The sequence below is a fragment of the Saccopteryx bilineata genome, chromosome 1, assembly GCF_036850765.1.
Source record: "Saccopteryx bilineata isolate mSacBil1 chromosome 1, mSacBil1_pri_phased_curated, whole genome shotgun sequence".
NCBI lineage: Eukaryota > Metazoa > Chordata > Mammalia > Chiroptera > Emballonuridae > Saccopteryx > Saccopteryx bilineata.
Window position 1 is genome coordinate 146,084,410 of NC_089490.1, and position 25,626 is coordinate 146,110,035.

At 38.3% G+C, this 25,626-nt stretch overlaps 1 pseudogene; it reads right to left on the bottom strand.

Moving 5' to 3' along the window:
- Positions 1–2,467: 2,467 nt before the first annotated feature.
- The window catches only part of LOC136319358 (adhesion G protein-coupled receptor E2-like), a 36,026-nt pseudogene continuing 12,867 nt past the window's right edge, over positions 2,468–25,626 (bottom strand).

Consider the following 25,626-nt stretch of genomic DNA (forward strand, 5'->3'; position numbering starts at 1 on the left):
GGCAAGGCTGGTACAATATCCGCAAATCAATCAATGTGATTCATCACATAAACAAAAGAAAAGAGAAAAACCACATGATAATTTCAATAGATGCAGAAAAAGCATTTGATAAAATCCAGCATCCATTCATGATCAAAATTCTCAGCAAAGTGGAACGACAGGGAACATTTCAACATGATAAAGGCAATCTATGACAAACCCACAGCGAACATCATACTCAATGGGCAAAAATTAAAAGCAATCCCCTTAAGATCAGGAACAAGGCAGGGGTGCCCCCTTTCACCACTGTTATTCAACATAGTTCTGGAACTCCTAGCCACAGCAATCAGACTAGGTAAAGAAATAAAAGGCTTCCAAATTGGAAAAGAAATAAAACTATCATTATTTGCAAATGATATGATATTGTATATAGAAAACCCTTAAGTCCCAGTCAAAAAACTCCTAGACCTGATAAATGAATTCAGCAAGGTGGCAGGATATGAAATTGATACTGAGAAATTAGAGGCATTTTTATACACTAACAATGAACTGTCAGAAAGAGAAATTAAGGAATCAATCCCCTTTACCATTGCAACCGAAAAACTAAAGTACCTCGGAATAAATTTAACCAGGAAGATTAAAGACTTGTACTTGGAAAACTATAAAACATTGATAAAAGAACTCAGGGAAGATACAAACAAGTGGAGGTATATAACATGCTCATGGTTAGGAAGAATAAACATCATTAAAATGTCTATATTACCCAAAGCAATCTATAAATTCAATGCAATACTAATTAAAATACCGATTACTTACTTCAAAGATATAGAACATATATTCCAAAAATTTATATGGAACTAAAAGAGAACACGAATAGCCTCAGCAATCTCGTTAATGAAGAATAAAGTGGGAGGTATCACACATCCTTGATATCAAGTTATATTATAAGGCCATTGTACTCAAAACAGCCTGGTACTGGCATAAGAACAGGCATATAGATCAATGGAACAAAACTGACAATGCAGAAATAAACCCACACTTTTATGAACAACTGATATTTGACAAGGAGGTAAGAGCATACATTGGAGTAATGACAGCCTTTTCAACAAATGGTGTTGGGAAAATTGGACAGCTACCTGCAAAAAAAATGAAACTAGACAACCAACTTACACCATTCACAAAAATAATCTCAAAATGGATAAAAGACTTAAATGTAAGTTGTGAAACCATAAACATCTTAGAAGAAAACATAGGCAGTAAGCTTTCCAACATCTATCGCAGCAATATATTTGCCATTTGTCTCCACAGACAACGGAAATAAAAGACAAGATAAATAAATGGGACTTTATCAAACTAAAAAACTTTTGCACAGTTAAAGACAATAAGAACAGAATAAAAAGACAAACTATACAATGGAAGAATATATTTGACAATGCGTCTGATAAGGGGTTAATAACCAAAATTTATAAAGAACTTGTAAAACTCAATACCAGGAAGACAAACAATCCAATCCAAAAATGGGAAAAAGAAATAAATAGACACTTCCCAAAGAGGACATACAGATGGCCAATAGGCATATGAAAAAAATGCTCAACATCACTAAGCATTAGAGAAATTTAAATTAAAACCACAATGAGATATCACCTCACACCAGTCAGAATGGTGCTCATCAACAAAACAAAGCAGAATAAGTTCTGGCAAGGATGTGGAGAAAAGGGAACCCTCCTGCACTGCTGGTGGGAATGCAGACTGGTGCAGCCACTGTTGAAAACAGTATGGAGATTCCTCAAAAAATTAAAAATCAAACTGCCTTTTGACCTAGTTATACCACTGTTAGGAATATACCCCAAGAACACCATAGCACTGTTTGAAAAGAAGAAATGCACTCCCATGTTTATGGCAGCATTGTTCACAATAGCGAAGATCTGGAAACAGCCCAAGTGTCCGTCAGAGGATGAGTGGATTAAAAAGCTTAGGTACATATATACTATGGAATACTACTCAGCCATAAGAAATGATGACATCGAATCTTTTACAACAGCATGGATGGACCCTGATAACATTTTACTGAGAAAAATAAGTAAATCAGAAAAAACTAAGAACTATATGATTCCATACATAAGTGGGACATAAAAATGAGACTCATAGACATGGACAACATTGTTGAGGTTACAGAGTGGGAGGGGGGAGGAGAAGGAGGGGGTTGGGGGAGGGGAAGGGCACAATGAAAACCAGTTAGAAGTTGACAGAAGACAATTTAATCAATGTCACCCCATTAAAATTAATAAAAACAGGAGTGACGTCACGGAAATGGCGCCGTGAGCAGCGCGTCCGACAGCTCACCCCTAAATCACAACAAATTTATCAACTAGAAACAGAAAAATTTATCCTTGGAGCATTCCGGAGTTCCACACAAACTGATAGCGAAAGGACTGTTATCACTTGAATCTGAGAGACGAGGGTGTGGAGGAATCTACCGCAGCGACGTTCATTCAAGCCGCGAGGAAGTGCTCCTGTGGTGAGTCAGCCCACATTTGGGAGCCGCGAGCCACCGCTGCGAGCCGCCGTGTGCGTGCCCGGTCCGGTTGGGCACCGCTAACATTCTTAGCGGCCTGCACACAGCGAGTGAGAGTCGCCAGCCACCGGTGCCTGGAGCACCCCATTCGCGTGCGTGCCCTGGGCATTCCACGCGCCCAGAGCGCCCTACTGGCCCGCAAACCCAGGTGCTCCATTATCCTGCGCCTGGTGCGATCCAGCCGCCAGCGGCAGGGCGAGCGGGAGAGGCTTGGGAGATTCTCTCCGTGGGCAGGGCACTTCACCCAGCCATTCAAGCTAACAATCAAGCATTGGGGGAGGGGCGCACGCAGGCAGCCTAAATACCTTCGGAAGCACAACTGCGACCCAATCACTGAAATTAGCTTAACCCATGAAATCTGCGCACCCTCGGTTCTAATTGATAAGATCTCTCTCAGTTCAGCGATCCAAGACAAGAGGCGTGATATTTTTTAGTGCCTCTCGCTAAAGGGGCGGGGGCAACTTCTGATTGATAGAGCCTCCATATTCAGGGATAAACGCTAACAAGAAGGACTTGGCAGATAATAAGATCTATACTACACTAGTCGCAAGCAGAGACTAGTGCCTCTTCTTCCCGGCAAAAACAGGCTACAAAGTGTGGAAAGCCTGGGTTGAGAGGTCCAACTAAATGATAGGCGCTGAACAGTCACCTTGACAACAATTGACTCCCACCCCCGCCTGATTAAACTGGAGGCCCTGACTGTCAGAGCCTTTCCCAAAGCCTTGCACTGAGTGGGGATAGAGTGGGGATTTCCCAGCTCTTTGAGCCTCTTACTCCCCAGGCAGAAGCAGTTGCAGCCTTATAGCTGGGTCACCAGGCTGCTAATTCAGAAAGGGGGGACTAGGAGAGAGAATCCAGGAAAGCAAACTCTCTCATCGTTGGACCCTGCAAACGCCAACAAGCCGTGACTACCAGCAAGACTAAAGCCAATTATATGACATTGCCATAGAATCCCATCAACTGCAATCCCTACCTAAGTGTGACACAGGGGCAGAGCCTGGGGTACAGAGTCACCGACCAGGAAGAGGGAGAGAAAAGAAAAAGGAAGAAGTTAACCTCTCAAAATCAAGAAAAATCCACAGACTTTACAACTTGATTCACTAATTTTTTTGTTGTTGTTGTTTGTTTCTTCTGTCTTGTTGCCTTTATTTCCTCCACATCGGTCCTTCTATTCTCTGCCCATCTTATGCTTCCCCTTTCTTGAACTACACTACCCATGAGTGTTGCATTTTATTTCTCTTCTTCATCCTCACCCTCCTTTAAGGTTATACTCCAAAACACTTAACTCTCACTCTCTCCTCTTTTGTTTTTTTTTTTTGTCTTGCTTTATTTTGTTTTTCTCTCTTCCTATTTTATTTCTTCCTTCGTTTTTCTTTTTCTTATTTTTTCCTTTCTATTCGTTTTTTCTTTTCTCATTTTACTTTCCTCCCATATAATCCTCAATCACGAACAAATTAGTTAATTTGGGACTCAAGGCTTTTTTTTTTAGATTTATTTCTCTGTTTTGCTTTTGTTTTTATTTTTTTTCTTGTTTGTTTATTTTTGTGGCAATTTGGGTCCTTCCAACCCAAGGTCTCCATTGTATTTAATCTTCACTCCACTTAATACAACAGATTTTTACTTATTATTTTTATTTTTTTCTTCTTTATTATTCTTTTTTGTTCCTTTTTTCTGGTTCCCTCTTATCCCTCTCATTATTTCTCTTAGTTGACCATCACTTACAAGCAAATCATCTTATGCTTGTCTAAGATTTTCTTCCTTTTTTTTCTTTTTTTTTTTGCATTTAGTAGGTCCCTACTCCCTTTTTTTGCCCCTTGAACTCTTCACCCCAAATCAGGCCCTCCATTATAGGCACGATATTTCCCTGAGGAGGGAAGAGGAGGGAAAGAGAAGAAAGAAAAAAGGGGGAAATAATAAATTATTACTGTTTTTTTGGGGGGGTGTTTTACCTTTTTTTTTTTTAATTTTTTTTATTTTTTATTTTTCTTTTTTTTTACTTTTTACTCATTAATTCTAATTAGTGCTATCAACAAGACCACCCTCAGATGCCGATAAGAAAGAGGAAATCGAATATTATGGATACAAAAGAAAGAGAGGTAACACAAATAGATGTGGAAAAATCTATGGAGAAAAGACTTAACATATTGGAAGCCTTGGAGCTAAATGACAGAGAATTTAAAATAGAAATCTTAAAAATACTCAGAGATATACAAGAAAACACAGAAAGGCAATATAGGGAGATCAGAAAACAACTCAATGAACACAAAGAATATATTACCAAGGAAATTGAAACTATTAAAACAAATCAAACAGAAATGAAAAACTCAATTCACGAGCTGAAAAACGAGGTAACAAGCTTAGCTAACAGAACAGCCCAGATTGAAGATAGGATTAGTGAAATAGAAGACAAACAACTTGAGGCACAACAGAGAGAAGAAGAAAGAGACTCAAAAATAATAAAAAACGAGAAAGCCCTACAGGAATTGTCTGACTCCATCAGAAAGAATAACATAAGAATAATAGGTATATCAGAGGGAGAAGAGAAAGAAAATGGAATGGAGAATATACTCAAACAAATAATAGACGAGAACTTCCCAAGCCTGTGGAAAGAACTAAAGCCTCAAATTCAAGAAGCAAACAGAACACCGAGTTTTCTTAACCCCAACAAACCCACTCCAAGGCACATCATAATAAAGATGACACAAACCAATGACAAAGAAAAAATTCTCAAGGCAGCCAGGGAAAAGAAGAGTACAACATATAAAGGAAGGCCTATTAGATTATCATCAGATTTCTCAGCAGAAACTCTACAAGCTAGAAGAGAGTGGACCCCAATATTTAAAGCCCTGAAAGAGAGGAACTTTCAGCCAAGAATACTATACCCATCAAAGCTATCCTTCAAGTATGAAGGAGATATAAAAACATTCACAAATACAGAAAAGATGAGAGAATTTATCAACAGAAAGTCCCCACTCCAGGAAATATTAAAGGGGGTTTTTCAACCAGATTCAAAGAACAAAAGAAAACAACACCACAAGTAACAGCTCCACCAAGAACACAATAAAACCAAACTTAAACTGTGACAACAAAGGAAAAAAAGGGGGGAGAGGATGGAGATTAACAGTAGCAAAGGACGATGAAGTGCAGAAATACTTATAAGATAGGGTACTACAATGAATATGGTAGGTACCCTTTTCATTACTTAATGGTAACCACCCTTGAAAAAACCACCACAAAAACACTTGACTTAAAAAAGGTAGCAACAGAGAAAAGAAGTATGGAACACAAACAAACAAAAACAAATGATAGAAAAACAAAAGAGAAGAATCAAACTAGATACAAAACTAACAGAAAGCAATTTATAAAATGGCAGTAGGGAACCCACAAGTGTCAATAATTACACTAAATGTAAATGGATTAAACTTACCAATAAAAAGACACAGAGTAGCAGAATGGATTAAAAAAGAAAATCCAACTATATGCTGCCTACAAGAAACACATCTAAGCAACAAGGATAAAAACAAATTCAAAGTGAAAGGCTGGAAAACAATACTCCAAGCAAACAACACCCAAAAAAAGGCAGGTGTAGCAATTCTCATATCTAATAATGCTGACTACAAGACAGAAAAAGTACTCAGAGACAAAAATGGTCATTTCATAATGATTAAGGGGAAGTTGAATCAAGAAGACATAACAATCCTTAATATATATGCACCAAACCAAGGAGCACCAAAATATATAAGACAGCTACTTATTGACCTTAAAACAAAAACTAACAAAAACACAATCATACTTGGAGACCTCAATACACCGCTGACGGCTCTAGATCGGTCATCCAAACAGAGAATCAACAAAGACATAGTGGCCTTAAACAAAATACTAGAACACTTGGATATGATAGACATCTACAGGACACTTCATCCCAAAGCGACAGAGTATACATTTTTCTCTAGTGTACATGAAACATTCTCAAGAATTGACCATATGTTGGGCCACAAAGACTATATGAGCAAATTTAGAAAAATTGAAATTGTACCAAGCATATTTTCTGATCATAAAGCCTTGAAACTAGAATTCAACTGCAAAAAAGAGGGGAAAAAACCCACAAAATGTGGAAACTAAACAACATACTTCTAAAAAATGAATGGGTCAAAGAAGAAATAAGTGCAGAGATCAAAAGATATATACAGACAAATGAAAATGAAAATACGACATATCAGAATCTCTGGGATGCAGCAAAAGCAGTAATAAGAGGAAAGCTCATATCACTTCAGGCCTATATGAACAAACAAGAGAGAGCCGAAGTAAACCACTTAACTTCACACCTTAAGGAACTAGAAAAAGAAGAACAAAGACAACCCAAAACCAGCCAAAGAAAGGAGATAATAAAAATCAGAGCAGAAATAAATGAAATAGAGAACAGAAAAACTATAGAAAAAATCAATAAAACAAGGAGCTGGTTCTTTGAAAAGATCAACAAATTTGACAAACCCTTGGCAAGACTCACCAAGGAAAAAAGGCACAGGACTCAAATAAATAAAATCCAAAATGAAAGAGGAGAAATCACCACAGACATCATAGATATACAAAGAATTATTGTAGAATACTATGAAAAATTATATGCCACCAAATACAATAATCTAGAAGAAATGGATAAATTCCTTGAACAATACAGCCTTCCTAGACTGAGTCATGAAGAGGCAGAAAGCCTAAACAGACCAATCAGCAGGGAGGAAATAGAAAAAACTATTAAAAACCTCCCCAAAAATAAAAGTCCAGGCCCAGACGGTTATACTAATGAATTCTATCAAACATTCAAAGAAGACTTGGTTGCTATTCTACTGAAAGTCTTCCAAAAAATTGAAGAAGAAGCAATACTTCCAAACACATTTTATGAGGCCAACATAACCCTCATACCAAAACCTGGCAAGGATGGCACAAAGAAAGAAAACTACAGACCAATATCTCTAATGAATACAGATGCTAAAATACTAAACAAAATACTGGCAAACCGAATACAACAACATATTAAAAAAATAATACATCATGATCAAGTGGGATTCATCCCAGAATCTCAAGGATGGTTCAACATACGCAAAATGGTTAACGTAATACACCATATCAACAAAACAAAGAACAAAAACCACATGATCTTATCAATAGATGCAGAAAAGGCTTTTGATAAAATACAACACAATTTTATGTTTAAGACTCTCAACAAAATGGGTATAGAAGGAAAATATCTCAACATGATAAAGGCCATATATGATAAATCATCAGCCAACATCCTATTAAACGGCATAAAACTGAGGACTTTCTACCTTAAATCAGGAACAAGACAGGGTTGTCCACTCTCTCCACTCTTATTCAACGTGGTGCTAGAAGTTCTGGCCAGAGCAATCAGACAAGACAAAGAAATAAAAGGCATCCATATCGGAAAAGAAGAAGTAAAGCTATCACTTTTTGCTGATGATATGATCCTATACATCGAAAACCCGAAGGACTCCACAAAAAGATTATTAGAAACAATAAACCAATACAGTAAGGTCGCAGGATACAAAATTAACATACAAAAGTCCATAGCCTTTCTATATGCCAACAATGAAATATTAGAAAACGAACTCAAAAGAATAATCCCCTTCACGATTGCAACAAAAAAAATAAAATACCTAGGAATAAACATAACAAAGAACGTAAAGGACCTATATAATGAAAATTACAAAGCATTGTTAAGGGAAATCAAAAAAGATACAATGAGATGGAAAAATATTCCTTGTTCTTGGATAGGAAGAATAAATATAATCAAAATGGCCATATTACCCAAAGCAATATACAAATTTAATGCAATTCCCATCAAAATCCCTATGAGATTTTTTAAAGAAATGGAACAAAAAATCATCAGATTTATATGGAACTATAAAAAACTCCGAATAGCCAAAGCAATCCTAAGGAAAAAGAATGAAGCTGGGGGCATTACAATACCTGACTTTAAAGTATATTATAGGGCCACGATAATCAAAACAGCATGGTATTGGCAGAAAAATAGACACTCAGACCAATGGAACAGAATAGAAAGCCCAGAAATAAAACCACATATATATGGTCAAATAATCTTTGATAAAGGGGCCAACAACACACAATGGAGAAAAGAAAGCCTCTTCAACAAATGGTGTTGGGAAAACTGGAAAGCCACATGCAAAAGAATGAAACTCGACTACAGCCTGTCCCCGTGTACTAAAATTAATTCAAAATGGATCAAAGACCTAAATATAAGACCTGAAACAATAAAGCACATAGAAGAAGACATAGGTACTAAAATCATGGACCTGGGTTTTAAAGAACATTTTATGAACTTGACTCCAATGGCAAGAGAAGTGAAGGCAAAGATAAATGAATGGGACTACATCAGAATTAAAAGTTTTTGCTCAGCAAGAGAAACTGATATCAAAATAAACAGACAGCCAACTATATGGGAACTGATATTTTCAAACGACAGCTCAGATAAGGGCCTAATATCCAAAATTTACAAAGAACTCATAAAACTCAACAACAAACAAACAAACAATCCAATAAAAAAATGGGAAGAGGACATGAACAGACACTTCTCCCAGGAAGAGATACAAATGGCCAACAGATATATGAAAAGATGCTCAGCTTCATTAGTTATTAGAGAAATGCAAATCAAAACTACAATGAGATACCACCTCACTCCTGTTAGATTAGCTATTATCAACAAGACGGGTAATAGCAAATGTTGGAGAGGCTGTGGAGAAAAAGGAACCCTCATTCACTGTTGGTGGGACTGTAAAGTAGTACAACCATTATGGAGGAAAGTATGGTGGTTCCTCAAAAAACTGCAAATAGAACTACCTTATGACCCAGCAATCCCTCTACTGGGTATATACCCCAAAACCTCAGAAACATTGATACGTGAAGACACATGTAGCCCCATGTTCATTGCAGCACTGTTCACAGTGGCCAAGACATGGAAACAACCAAAAAGCCCTTCAATAGAAGACTGGATAAAGAAGATGTGGCACATATACACTATGGAATATTACTCAGCCATAAGAAATGATGACATCAGATCATTTACAGCAAAATGGTGGGATCTTGATAACATTATAAGGAGTGAAATAAGTAAATCAGAAAAAAACAAGAACTACATGATTCCATACATTGGTGGAACATAAAAATGAGACTAAGAGACATGGACAAGAGTGTGGTGGTTACCAAGGGTGGGGGGCGAGGGAGGACATGGGAGGGAGGGAGGGAGAGAGTTAGGGGTAGGGGGAGGGGCACAGAGAACTAGATAGAGGGTGGCGGAGGACAATCTGACTTTGGGCGAGGGGTTTGCAACATAATTTGATGACAAAATAACCTAGACATGTTTTCTTTGAATATATGTACCCTGATTTATTAATGTCATCCCATTACCATTAATAAAAATTTATTAAAAAAAAAAAAAGAATGACATATACACCAATAGAATAGAATAGAGGGCCTAAAATAAACGTTTTCATATGTGATTAAATAATTTTTGACAAGTTTGCCAAGAACATTCAATGGAGAAAAGATAATCTTTTCAACAAAAAGTAGGAAAACTGACCATTTACAACCAAAAGTTGAACCTTACCTAACATAATTTACAAAAATTAACTCAAAAATACTTCAAAGGCCCAAATGTAAGACCTTAAACTATAAAACTCTTAAAAGAAAGCATAGGGCAAAAGCTTCATGACATTAGATTTGGCGATAATTTCTTAGCTATGACACCAAAATAGTATAACAAAAAAAATAAATAAGTTGTAGTTCATGGAAGTTTAAAAATTGTGTGCATCAAAAGAATACTATCAACAGAAGGAAAAAACAAACAATAGAATGAAAGAAAATATTTACAAATTATATACATGATAAGAAATTCATATCCAGAACAAGTAGTGAATTCATAAAACTCAACAACAAAAAGACAAACAACACAATTCAAAAATGGGCAAAGAACTTGAGTTTCTTCAAAAAAAATATGAATGTCCAATAAACACATTTAAAAATGTTTGACATCACTATCATTAGAGAAATACAAATTAAAGTCACCATGAGCTATTACCTCATACTTATTAGGATATCTACTCTCAAAAAACAGAAAACAATGAGTACTGGTGAGGATGTGAAGAAATTGAAACACTTGTACACTGTTGGTAAAAATGTAAAATGATACAACTGCTATGGAAAACAATTGGCAGTTCCTCAAAAAATTAAAAATATAGCTACCATGTGACTGAGCAATTCCACTTCTGTGAATATACCCCCTAAAATTGAAAGCAAAAACATGAACAGATATTGTACACTTGTGTTCATAGCAGCATTATTCACAATAGCTAAAATGTGGAAAGAACTCAAGTGTCCATCAATGGATGAATGGATAAGCAAAATGTGATAGATACATACAATAGAATATTACTCAGTCTTAAAATGGGAGGAAAGTTCTCAATATGCTACACATGAATGGGCCTTGAGAACATTATGCTAAGTCAAATAAACCAGTCACAAAAACACAAACAATATATGCTTCCACTTCTATGAAGTATCTACAGTAGTAAAATTCATAGGGATGGAAAGTAGGAGGGTGGTTGGCAGGTGATACACGGGGAGGGAGATGGGGAATTAGTGTTTAGTAGGGACAGGATTTCAGTTTGGGAAGATGGAAAAGTTCTGGAGTTGGATGATAATGGTTATACAACAATGTGAATGTACTTAATGCCACTGCAATGTACAACTAAAAGTAGTTAAAATGGTAAATTTAAAGTCATCTGTATTTTACCACAATAAAAGATTCATCTAACTTAAAAAATAAATGTAAACATTCTTTGGACATTTTTCATAAGGCCATGGAAGTAATCCATGTTTAACAGAACAAAACTCTCTTTGTAGTTGAAGTAGTTTCATGTTGAAGTTATGGAGAAAGGAAATGTTTTTCATTTGGATTTCATCAGAAAGTCAGAGTATCTAAGCTGGTATCAAGAGAGGGTGGTTGCACCTCCCCCTCCTGAACCCTCAGAATCCCTGTGAGAGGACATCAGGCACTCAGAACCATATGGCCTTGCTCCTGGACCCTGCTTTGTATGGGGCAGTGTGCCCTTCTGATCCATCTCACCTGGTACTCTGGAGGGTGGACACATCACTTTTGAGTGAGGAGAGCTTGTTTTTCAAAATCTAGATGGTTGTCAGAAACACCGCCAAGTTGATGTGTGGAAACCCCACAAGGCATATTGAATACATTACACATCTGTAAATCTTCCTCCTCATCATCCAACACCTAACCCAGTAAGTAAGAAGCCTTTGTATTTCACAGTCAAGGAAAACCAGGCCCAAGACCAAGTGATTCAGGCACATTATTGTCCTATAACTGGGGTGACAAACTTGTCTTAATTGGCATGGGAATTTCCAAGTTTTAGCACTGGAAGGAAATCCAATGTCTCAGGAATCCCATCTGTCCTGATTTAAAACTGAAACTATGCCTCCTGGAAGCCCCTTCAGTCCTGAAAAAACTGGATAATTTCTCGTCTTTCCTGCAACCCTCTTTGTCTGTAACACTTGCTCTTTGATTGACCCACAGCTGGGCAGGAAGGATGCTCTGATGTCATCATTTACTCACAGAGATGATGGTACAAATGGGCCCAAGGAAGGTCCATACAAATCCTTTGTGTGTGTGGAGCCAGCATCTAAGAGAGATGGACAGGAACTGAATAATCTATTTGCATTTGTGGATAAAGAATCAATAAATAAAAATATCTCTTACTTCCCACAGTTTCATCCTGACTCCTTTATTGTTATTTTTATTATTGCTTTTTGGGTAAGAGCATTTAACTTGAGATCTATCATCATAGTAAATTACAAGTATGCAATATAATATTGCTAACTATAGACACTGTGAATTTATACATGTTCTATAGATCTCCTGAACTTATCTTTCATAATCAAAACTTTCTTTAATCCCTTGAGGGTGGTAATGGTTTTATGGGTGTATACTTATCAGGTTGTATACATTAAATATGTACAACTTTTTACACATTAATTACACATTGCAAAATAGCTTTTAAAATTTGAATTCTTTTTTTTTTTTGTGAGAGATAGAGCAAGAGGGACAGACAGGGACAGACAGACAGGAAGGGAGAGAGAGATGAGAAGCATCAATTTTTCATTGTGGCACCTTAGTTGTTTGATTGCTTTCTCATATGTGCCCTGACTGGGAGCTCCAGTAGAGCCAGTGACCTCTTGCTCAAGCCAGCGACCTTGGACTCAAGCCAGAGACCATGGGGTTATGTCTATGATCCCACACTTAAGCCAGTAACCTTGTGCTCAAGCTGGTGAGCCCATGCTTAAGCCAGCAACCTGAGGTTTCAAACCTGGATCCTCAGCATCCCAGGCTGATGCTATATCCACTGTGTCACTGCCAAGTCAGGCTAAAATTTAAATTCTTTTAAAAAGGTTTTGATAAGTCCTGGGCCCCAGAAATGTTTGTAGATATATATATGTTTCAAAAATAATTGACAAATTCATTAATTTATGGTTTATTGGACAAATATTATGTCTCCTCTGTATCGGGACCTGTGCTTGACTTGAGGACCCAATTACAATTAAGATAGATGTATCATAGTCCTCAGGGAGGCCCCAGCTGAGTGAGAAGGTCACCAATTAGACAACAGAAACAATCAAGATGATGAGTTTTATGATCAAGTGTGAGGAGCTATGAGAACACTTAGCTGGATCCACAGACCAGTCTGGGCTCTAGGAGATTCAGGTACAGCCGTCCCTCACCGTATTGTGGTTCACTTTTTGTGGTCTCACTGTATCGCGGATTTTTAAATTGTGTATATTTAATTTTGTATCGCAGATTTTTCACTATATAATGGGATTTTGTGGTATATAAGTATTTTTATATATTTATTATTTTAATTATTTTTACAGTAAAATAAGCAAAATAAGTGTGGGAAAGGTCAATAACAGTGTAGGAAAGGTTTATAAGAGTGTGGGGAGAGTTTGTAAAGCCTTAAAATATATATAAATAATAAAATAAAAATAATGTCACTACATTGCTGATTTTTGCCTATCGCAGGGGTTCTGGAACCTAACTCTCACCATAGGCGAGGGACCACTGTACTTAGGAAGGGCTCCCTGAGAGAACTGTCTGTGCATATGCTGAGATATGAAGGATGGGTACATGCAAAGAAGGTGAAAACATTTGGGAAATGCAAGACAATAAAAAAATAGATGATAACAGTAAGCTGACACAGTACTAATTCAGGCTCATGTGCATTATAGAATTTATTCCTTTTGACAGCATTGAGACTTGAGTGATTACAGGTTGGCATCTGATGGTTAAGGAAGCACAGCAGCTAAGGCCACGCTGATAGAAATAATAGAACTGGAATCTGATCTCAATTGAGATGCTTGTGAATGAGTCAGGAGCTGTGTGAATGAGTTGGGAGGTGTGAATGGAATTAGATGGATCCCACAGAAGACTCACAGAGAACACTACTAAGGCAATGTTTGTTTACTACAAGCTGTGGGCCAAATGGGGTCACCTTCTGATGTTGTCATGTGTTTTATTGGAACAGGTTACACTCATTCCCTTATGTATACTTAAGGAAATAAATAACAAAAAACCCAGTCCCATTAATTAATGCAATCTATGGTGGCTCTTGTGCTACAAGGACAGAGATGAGTAGTTGCAACAGGGATTCTATGTCCACAAAGCTGAAAAGAATTAATCTTTTCCCTTTTAGAGAAAAAGCTGCTGACTTTTATGTTAAACTGTATGGGAAGCCCAGCTGGCCAGACCTTGTCGCATGGAGGTGAACATTCGTCAGCACAGGAGATGTTGTGAGTGCCATATGTCTGGGTTTGATCCCAGCTCTGCCACACACCAGTTCAGCTCTGTGATTATGGCCAGTCACCTATGTGCCTATTTCTTCATCTGTAAAACCTGCATTTTGCCTGACCAGGTGGTGGAGCAGTGAATAGAGCACCGGACTGGGATGCGGAGGACCCAGGTTCAAGACCCCAAGGTCACCAGCTTCAGTGCGGGCTCATCTGGTTTGAGCAAAAGCTCACCAGCTTGGACCCAAGGTTGCTGGCTCGAGCAAGGGGTTACTCGGTCTACTGTAGTCCCATGGTCAAGGCACATATGAGAAAGCAATCAATGAACAACTAAGGTGTCGCAATGAAAAACTAACGATTGATGCTTCTCATCTCTCTCCGTTCCTGTCTGTCTGTCCCTAGCTATCCCTCTCTCTGACTCTCTCTCTGTCTCTGTAAAATCAAACAAACAAACAAACAAAAAAAAAAAACCCTTGCATTTCACTGGTTTCTTATCAGAAAATTGTTGGGCCTGACCAGGTGGTGGCGCAGTGGATAGAGCGTCGGACTGGGATGCGGAAGGACCCAGGTTCGAGACCCCGAGGTCACCAGCTTGAGCGTGGGCTCATCTGGCTTGAGCAAAGAGCTCCCCAGCTTGGGCCCAGGGTCGCTGGCTCCAGCAGGGGGTTACTCGGTCTGCTGAAGGCCCACAGTCAAGGCACATGTGAGAAAGCAATCAATGAACAACTAAGAAGTCGCAACGCGCACAACAAGAAACTGATGATTGATGCTTCTCATCTCTCTCCGTTCCTGTCTGTCTGTCCCTGTCTATCTCTGCCTCTGTAAAAAAAAAAAAAAAAAAAAAAGAAAATTGTTGGGAGGATGATTTGAGTTTATACATGCAAAATATTTTAAACAGTGATTGCATTTCAGAAGTTTATAGTAATAATTATTAAATTAAAATCATCCTTCATTCTTTTAGATTTAGGAAAAGTGGGTTACACAAACCAGTGCAATCCTTTTGTTTCAATTTTGCTTTCTAAAAGATATAAAATAGTCTCCTCAGTGGGGCAATGAGTGGAAAAGTGACGGAAAATAGCATCAATAATATTGTGATAAGTTTGTATGGTTAAAGATAATTACTAGAATTAGTGAGATGATCATATTGTAAGGTATGAAAATGTCAAATTACTATATTGTACACCTGAAACTATTATAACTAATATAATATTGTATACCAATTATACTTAAATAAATAAATAACAAAAAAACCAGTCCCATTAATTAATACAATAAATATGATATTCATGTACAGTTACTTATTATAAGATTCAATTACTATTATACCAATAACTAGTTATTAATATCATATATAATTAATATTTGAAATAATTAAATCTACATGATCAAAAAATAGTCACCTTATTTATTTTAACTATATTTCATTTATAGTCATTAATACTATATTAGTATATTGTTAATGTTATGCACAATTAACATTATGTGAATATATAATTACTTGCATACTATATAATTAACATCTAAAACAATCAAATCTCTAAGGCATAAAAATGGCTACTTCAGTGAACACAATCTTCTACCAAGAAGACATCTTTGGGGTAATCACTGAGTTTTTCTCTGTTTATCATATTTTCATGAAATTAAAGTGCTTCATTGGTTCTAGCTGGTCATGGTCATGTGGAGAAGATAAGAATAGTGGAAATTTGCATTTACCAGGCGGGTGTTCCATAAAGGCGAGGTCTGGATGCTGCAAAAATGGCCACAATCACAGCTGGGACTCCGCAACCCACAAGGAGCATGAACTTCTTTATGAACTTGCTCACACTGGAGTAGTTGACCACCATCAAGTTGCGTGCAGTGAGGAAGAGGTTCAGGCCCTCCAGCAGCATCCAGGTGAAGGAGGCCAGGTAGAGATAGTGTAAGGCACCCGCGATGATGGCACACAGCACCTGGGGAGAAGCAAGAGTCATTAGGTGGGATCGTCAGTGTGGAGTGTGACCTGAGGACCTCCCCTATATATTGGAGAGAACTCTGTTTATGAAGTAATTGTCAAGAGAAGATCTGTTTTCTTGTTGTGTCAGTGTGAAAGTGGCTCCTCACTTCTCTAACCTTCCAAGAACTGAAAAACAGTTTATTAAGGTGTCCTATAAAGCATGGCCCCACAAACTCCACATCTCCTGGAGAGGTCATAGGGTCCTTTGAGACAGTGTCAGTACCTTGTGCTCAGTTCTGTCGATGGTTGTGAGGAAAAGCAGGTGGGCCAGGAAGAGGCAGACTGAGAGGTGCAGGTGGAGGGAGGTGCTGGTGTTCTGGATGGCTTTGCACAGCAGGAAGGTGAGCGCCGCCAGGAGGAGGCACAGCAGGGAAAGGCTCAGCCCCACATAGGTGATCACAACCAGGGCGGCATCCTCCTCCTGGGACTCAGCAAAGAGGAGATATTCGTTATATTTTCCTGCTCTTTGTACAATTGTGCTTTTCAAAGTACACAGATTAGAATGGCAAAACAAACAAAAATAGTGCCAAGTGTGGGTAAAATGGAGCAATTGGACCTCTCACACACTGCTGGGTGAGAGTGTAATAGGTAATACCTTCTGGAATGGAGTGTGGTCATTTCTTACAAAGTTAGACATACAATTACTATATGATCCAGCAATTCCATTTCTGAATATTCACCCAAAAGAAATGAAAACAAATGCCCACAAATGTTTAAGAATGGTCTTGGCAGCTTTCTTCATAATAGCCTAGAGAGGAAACAATGCAAATGTCCATTAACTGGAGAACAGATAAACAGATTGTGGGATAGTCATACATTGGCATGCTTGAGCATTAAAAGGAAATGAGCTATGGTTGTAGACAATAAAACAAGAGAGACTCTCATAGATATTATGTTGAACAAAAGAAGTCAAACACAAAAGAGAATGATTCTATTCTACTGAATGATTCTGGAACAATCAAAAGTAAACTATGGTGATGAACATCAGACCTGTGCTTTCCTGAGGGTGGGGATGAGAGCTTCAACTGAGATTGTAAGGAAGGACTTTCTGGGGTTATTGAAAGGGGGTATATATCTCAGGGTTGTGGTTACAGGGTGTTTACTATTATCAAAACTCATGAACTGTATAGTTATAATCAAATTTTATTGCAAATATATTGTACCCCAATAAAGTCAGTTAAAAAAATAAATTCCTTGAGTGTCTGAGGCCTAAAGGGGGAATAGAACTCTTATGAACTGCTTATTCTACTCCGTGGTACCAGTGTAGTAGGATAGCCCTCCCTCAAGACACCAAGCGTTTGAATTCATAATAGTTGTATTTTGATCCTGAAATTTGCATATCACTAAGCTTATTACAGTTGCATGTTGTTTTCCTGAAAGTGATGGTCAATTTTCTACCCATCCCAATCACCCAAGATCTTCTTCATGAGTGTTCATACCAGGTCAGCTAAAAAAGAATAATATTCCAGGGCTGTGAAAAATAAGATGGACCACAAAGTGCATGCATCAGTCTATATCTATCTCCTGCTCCCTTCCCATCTCTACACAGTCCAAGTCCTAGTATTTTCCAAGTTTTAAAGGACACCCTTAGCTGAAAGAAAAAGTCAATATTTTGGCACTAAAGATGATAGACCATAAAGTTTACACACACACACACACACACACACACACACCTTTTATTGAAAATAATTCAAATGCTACAAGTATAATGAGAAACAGTATCATTTCAGTTTTCTGTGAAACTAGAGAATAATTGAAAGAGATACTAAAATCAGAGAAGATTGACTAGAGAAACATGTGGGAGGGAAGTTGAATAATCTGTTTCATGACTATAAGAGTAGGAATGATGTGGGCAGGAGTTTCCTCACACTAGTTGGTTTAGAGATTCAGAGGGATTGAAGCTAAGTGTATAATTGGACAAACATAGTCCATATTTGCAGGAAGAAATTTGACTGTGGCTATGGAGGGAAACACGTATTTTGGACAAAAAAGCTTTCACCACTGACATTTCATTTTGTTTGGATAAATCCTAAAAACTTACACTATATCTCTATGATGTGCTATAATACAGGCTTCACCATGTTTACAGAAATATCTTGGAAACAAAATCCTCTAGGAAATACTATCTGCTTTAAAGACAAGTAATCAAAAGAATAAACACAATACTTATAGAAAATATTACAAGGAAAAAAGGAAAAGAAAAAAATTGTAAGGAAGGAAGACTCATCAAATAGCTTACCATGGAACAAATGAAAGTTGTGGCATTATTTGCCATGAATCAAAATATGTAAGGAAGCCTTTATAGGCAAGAAACAAAAGCAAAGATGTAAGATCTCATGAAGAGAGGCCTTGTGAAATTACACATTAAGAAAGCTCAGTAAATCAATGAAAAGAAACATCCCTACAAATGATGAAGGCAAAATATAAGGAGGTATGAAGTCTGGACCCAGATAGAAACACAGTTTAAGGAACACAGAAAATGGGAATGGAAAAAAGTTAGCAAAATTAACATTAAAATGATAAAACAAAAAAGACTCAGAGAAAAAACAAACATGAGAGTTAGTCAAAGAAGAGTCATAATATGCATAATTGGAATCTTCATTGGGAAAAAACCCACAAATTAATGAAGAGAGCAAATACTGTAAAGTAGATTTAAAGACATATTTCAAAAATAGAAGAAAAGTTGAATTTATACACTTAAACACTTTGCATGGGTGGGAAGGAGAACAGCCAAGAATGATAGTACATTTACCAAACTCAAAGATTTAAAGGACATTAATAGGAAGCTACAAAAATGTGTTGAAATGTGGCATTATCTATCAAAATTACAAGTTTGACCAGCAATGGTATAACTCCACAGAAGCAAAATATTGAAAAAAAAAGTTTATTATTAGAGAATTGTTGAAGTATAAAACATCCATAGAATGGAAAGGTATATCAATGCAAAAGTGAACGAGAAAGTTCTTTATGCACTAGTTTAGAATCTCTCAAATATTTTAAGTAAAAAAAAAAAGAAGCACATGAGAGTGACTAGGGTATGCAATGGCGTGAGTGAAAACAGAACTGTGTACTATGTGTATGTGTTTGTTTATACATAAAATATCTCTAAGAGGGCTCAGAAGAAACAAAGTTCTTCAAAGAAAGATCCTGATCACTGAGAAATATGGGTAGGAAAAAGACTTCAATGTTATCCCTCCCATTACTTTTGAGATTTAAATAGTTTTATCTCTTCAAAAATTTAAATTTAGGAAACTTGCTCAATGCTTTCTATTCTATAGCAAAGTGGCAGGAAGAAACAGTGTTTTTTGTTGGGAGGGAGGGGTTGAATTTTTCTGGATTCTCATGAATCCTGGCCATTTAGCTAAAAGAGTTCTCACCCTTACCTCCATGTGTTTCTTCATCACCTGGTGTCACGTGAGCGAATCTCAATTCCTGATGATCCCCCAGAAGAAGTAACCAGTGTGGCCAGGAGAGAATGGTTTGGCCTTTCATGTGGTTGCTCTCACTGGCTGCCCTCTGATCGCATCTCTTTCTGATCTCTGTAGTCCGAAGCATCCTCATCCCATTGCTCCTCTTAGGGATCTCACCTGCACGTCATAGTGGGCCAGGAGGACAGCAAAGCTGCTGAGGTGAGTGCATTGGCAGGTGGTGCTGGTGTTTCCGGTGTTCACCATCCTACAGCCTTTGATGGTCCAGTGACCACACTCATCCTGGACACATTCTCAGAAGACACAGAGTATCTTCTCCCTTGGCCCAGGGATCATCGGCTGTAGGCACAGGGCACAGGTGTAAGCTGGTTAATGGTTCTGGTGCTCAGAGATACTGATTCAAAGCTGACTCTAGAAAGGCTGACTTTCCTGGGGAAAATGTGTGCCCATGAGGGAGGGACTTGAATCCCAAGGCTGAGCAGAGTGGCAAGGCTGTGTCCAGAACTCAGATTCTTTCCATACACACAGCCCAGTCCCACCAGCACTCACATGGTGGGAGAAGATGAAAGTGACTGTGGAGCTGAGATTCTGGGTATCTTTGTTGCTCACAAAGGCAGAGTTGACATCAGAGAACAGGACAGAGGAGACTCCCTGCAGCAAGGCCTTGTGTGTCGCATGCAAAACTTCCTGCTTCTCAGGGTCCAGGACCAGCGGGACCTCAGCCAGCAACTTGCCCATCCCTGGAGTGGAGACAAGGCCCACCACTGAAGGGGCTGCAGGACGAGGCCAAGGTTGACATCTCAGGGCCCCACCAAGGCTACTTCCTCCTCATACGGTTTCTCCCATATGGTCCTACCCACCATACAATTTATTTTTAAATCTTTAATTCTGTGTGTTTGATGCTGGCTGTCTTGTCCCATGGCAAGTTCTAAGTGGCCTTCCCCTTCCCTTCTCAGTCATTACCCAAGTCGCTGGATTTCTGCACCATGTCCCAGTTCAACTGCATTTTTGCCTGGTTTTGTCTCAAGATGACCTCTCCTACTCCTTGCTCCTGTACCTTCAGAGACAGTTCTGCAGTGGTGGTGATGGTATGAGGGGGGGGGGGGGGAGAAATCAGGTTATTTTTTGCATTTGGGATTAAATTTTTTGTTATGCTGACACATGACATCAATTTTAAGCACTAAAAGAAGAGTAATGTATCTGGTTTAAGACTCATTTTAGCTTTTTTAATAGCTTAAAACCAGTAGTGTCTCCAAAAATTGCACTTATTTGGAAAACATTCTACTAACACTGCATCTCTAGAAAAGGAAGAGATGCTCATGAACAAGGCACAGTTTCTGTTGCAATGACAATTCTAACTCTAGTTCAAAGATTTTAGGGATTTAAATGTGTACAACACCATTTTTAAATCTGATGCAGGTACCTGCAATTAAGACTGACAGGGTCTAGTGTCCAGAATATACAAGGGTGGGTGAAAACAAATTAATAATCATTAGAATAAATAAAATAGTTAACTAATAAATAATAATACACAAATTGTTTTGCATGGTCACAACTGTAAAACTACTTTTGTCTACCCTTGTAGAGAGTTCTCACAACTCAATAATAAGACAAATAACTCAACTTAAAAATAGGTAAAATATTTGAATAAATGTTTATCTAAAGAAGATATAGAACATTTCAATAAACATATGGAAAGAATTTAGCATCATTAGTCACTAAATAAATGAAAACTAAAACCACAATGAGATATCATCTCACATGTACTAGGATGGCTGTAATAAAAAATTTCACAAAAATGACATGTTTCAACAATAAAACCATTGTTATGCTACTTAAGATTATACTCAAAATAGACAAAATATATACTTTTCAACATTTCAAGATTAAACACATTTTCTTCATTTTCAAGTAATGTTTATCTTTGAATACCTTATTTTTATGAATATAATTGCAGGGATTTTATATTATAATTATATAAATAATATAATGATATCTTACCAGTGATGTTTGTATATATTTACTTTTGCTTCTCATTTTTGAAAACATTTAATCTTTAAGACAAATAAAAGACTTAGTATCACAGGGCTTCATTTTATTATATGAGTAATATTTTACTTTAAATAAAACCCTGAGATGTGATTGGGATCACTCAGCTCCAAAAGGGCAGTCTTTAGGAAGAGGGAAGAATTAGATGGCAAATAGGTGAGTCAGGAGCCTGGGGCAGACCCCGGTACTTACCTGTGCCTGCAGGAGCATGCAGAGTCAGTGACCCACTGGGCAGGGCCTTGCTCAGCCCTCTCAGAACATCCTCCAGGCCAGTGAGCAGGTTGGCTACACAGTGCTGCTCTGAGCAAGGCAGGGTCTCCAGGTCTCTGGGAGTCTCCAGCAACTCATCCACCTCTTGAATGAGGTCCTGGGAGAATGGGGACACTGAGCCACTGGGCAACAGACCGAAGGGGTTGCATGAAGATCTCAATTATTTAGACCCAGAGAACAGACCCTAGAAACTGTCTATTTGGAGAATAACAATGGCACTGAATTAGATTCTTCAGATGGACCTTGATGCTTAGACCTCAGCCACTCAGAGGTCAACCTGGGCCAGGAAGTCCAAGGATGAGGTAAACCTAAAGTCTGAAACCAGCAATAGGGAACAAACCATAAGTTAGCACACCTGGGCGGTTTGAAAGTGCTTCTAGATTGCCGGGTGCCGCAGCCTTCTCTCCACCATAGGGGAGAGGCCAGTTGCAGTACTTACTACATGGGGCTTTCACAGCCACTCCTATCACAGTGACCCAGGTCTCTATGGATTTCCATATCTTGCTTCTTTCTTGGTTCTGACTTTACCTGGATAGTGTTCTCAGCCAAGGCTGGCTTGAAGTCTTGAGATAACTGCTGGACTTTGTCAAAGAAGCGGAGAGGTTCTGGAGAGGCAGGACATGGGGGTGGGTCAGGGGATCTGAAGGTGGAACTTGGAGAGAGGATAGAGACACAAGACAGTATTGGCAAGGATCTCTCTGCTTCATGGCCTTCTGCTGAGTCTTCACTCACCTGACCCTTGATTCCAGAAGGTGGTGTCCATGAGAAGGAGACTTCTGGAAGGAAAAGAGGCAGGAGCACCATTGGGATGTGTGCGTGCACATGCATTTTGTTAGTGTGTGCATGCAAGCATGCATGTGTATACTTGCTTTTGTGAATGTGCACACGTGCACATACACATCAGTGCAGTTTGAATAATGTGTGCACACATGTGTGTCTGTATGTGTATCAGATATACCTTCACAGACAGTGGTGCTTAGACCACTGGGCCCAGACCTGGCCACCTAGCCATGGTGACAGTAGCATGTGTAGCTGCCCCTCACATTGATGCAGTGTATAGAATTGTTGCATTAGTGTCATCTTGAGCTGCACACATCCACATCTGGAGACATAAAAAAAAAGGGTTAGTTACCTATCCAAGCCCTGCTAAGGCCTCCCTTCAACTTGTGAACCCCACCCAGACTTACTACCCTTCAGGACCTTTCTCAAGTTCATGCATCAGAAGTTCGTCACAGATGAGAGAGATAGCATCTTGTGGTAGCACTCTACTCTACAGCCCCCTCAGGGCATGAGTTGGCAAACTATGGTTCCCAGGCCAAACCCACCTTCTGCCTGTTTCTGTACAGTCCACAAGAAAAGAATGGTTTTAGTTGTTTTCAATGGCCAAAAATTTCAAAGAAAGAGCTATCTTTTGTGACATAAAAATTATACAAACTTCAACTTTTTAAGAACTTTATTTAGAAAATTAAATTTAACAGGGTGACATTGATCAATAAGAGTACATTACCACCTCACAGCTGTTAGATTGGGTATTATCAACAAGACAGGTAATAACAAGTGTTGGAGAAGCTGTGGAGAAAAAAACTCTCATTCACTGCGGGTGGAAATGCAAATTAGTACAACCATTATGGAAGAAAGTATGGTGGTTTCTCAAAAAACTAAGAATAGAACTACCATATGACCCAGCAATCCTTCTACTGGGTATATACCCACAAAACTAAAAAATATTGGTACATAAAGACACATGCATCCCCATGTTCAATGCAGCATTATTCACAGTGTACAAGACATGGAAACAACCAAAGTGTCCCTTGATAGAGTATTGGATAAAGAAGTGGTACATATATATAATGGAATACTACTCAGCCATAAGAAATAGTGACATTTATGACAACATAGATGGAACTTGGGAACATTATACTGAGTGAGATAAGTAAATCAGAAAAAGCTAAGAACTGTATAATTTCACACACAGGTGGGATATAAACTGAGACTATGGACATAGATAAAAGTGAAATGGTTACCGGGGTTGGGGGATGTGCAGGAGGGTGACTGGGGAGGAGGTAGTGGGAAGGGAGTAAAGAGGAACAAACATAAGGTGACAGAAAATAATTTGACTTTGGGTGATAGTTAAACAACAAAATTAACAGTTCAAATGCTATAGAAATATTTACCTGAAACCTATGTACTCTTATTGATCAATGCCACCCTGTTAAATTCAATTTTATAAATAAAATTAAAACTAAAAACTATATAACATAAACTTCAACTTCTAGTATTCATAGATAAAATGTTATTGGAATGCAGCCACTCCTATTTATTTTTATGTTGCCTATGGCTGCTGTCAAACTATAATGGCAGAGCTAAGTACCTGTGACAGGGACCTTCTGGTCCCCAAAGCCTAAGGTATTTACTATCTGGCCCTTCACAGAAGTAAGTTCCTGGCCTCTGTATTCAAGCAAGGTGGGCAAAACAAGAACTATGTGAGTGTGTATGTGCGCATGTGTGGGTGGGCGTGTGTGTGTGATATTCTAAACTAGAGCTGCTGGTGGATGGTGAGTATGGTAGACAAAATAATGGCCTCTTTAAAGATGCTCAAGTGTCCAAGTTCTAATTTCTGGAACATATGAACATGTTGCCTTTTTCTTGAAAGAATTTTTTTGAACTTTGTGATTAAGGGTATTGAAATGCGAGATTATCCTGGATGATCTGGCTGCACCTGGTGTAGTCATGAAGGACCCTTATAAGAGGGAGGGAGTTGGTCAGAGAGAAGAAGAGATAATAGCTGTGCTGTTGGTTTTGAAGAGCAAGAAATATGTCTAGAACCATGGAATGCAGGCAGCCTCTAGAATAGTGGTAGTCAACCTGGTCCCTACTGCCCACTAGTGGGCATTCCAGCTTTCATGGTGGGTGGTAGCAGAGCAACCAAAGTATAAATAAAAAGATAGATTTAACTATAGTAAGTTGTTTTATAAAGATTTATTCTGCCAAACAGTGAAAATCTGACATAAAGTATTTGGTAAGTAATTATTATTATATGCTTTAACTTGCTGTAACTCTGCTTTATAAATTTTATAAAGTAAAGTTACTTCCCTACTTTATAAATCACCATTACTGTGGAACCGGTGAGTGGTTAGAAAATTTTACTACTAACAGAGATATAAAAGTGGGCGGTAGGTAAAAAAAGGTTGACTACCCCTGCTCTAGAATCTATAAAAGACAAGGAAATGGTCCCCATAAGGCCTCTAGAAGAAACCATTTAAAACTCTGACCTCACAAACTGTAAGAATCTATTTTGCTTTCAACTACTAATCTTGTGGTAATTTGTTATGTCAGCAACAGGAAATGAATACAGTGGTCCATTCAGGAATCTGGGAATTGCTTCCAGCCCAGAAGTGTTGGTATCAGCTCTGAGTGTTGCTGAAGGAGTCTCATGGGTAACCTGGAGCTGT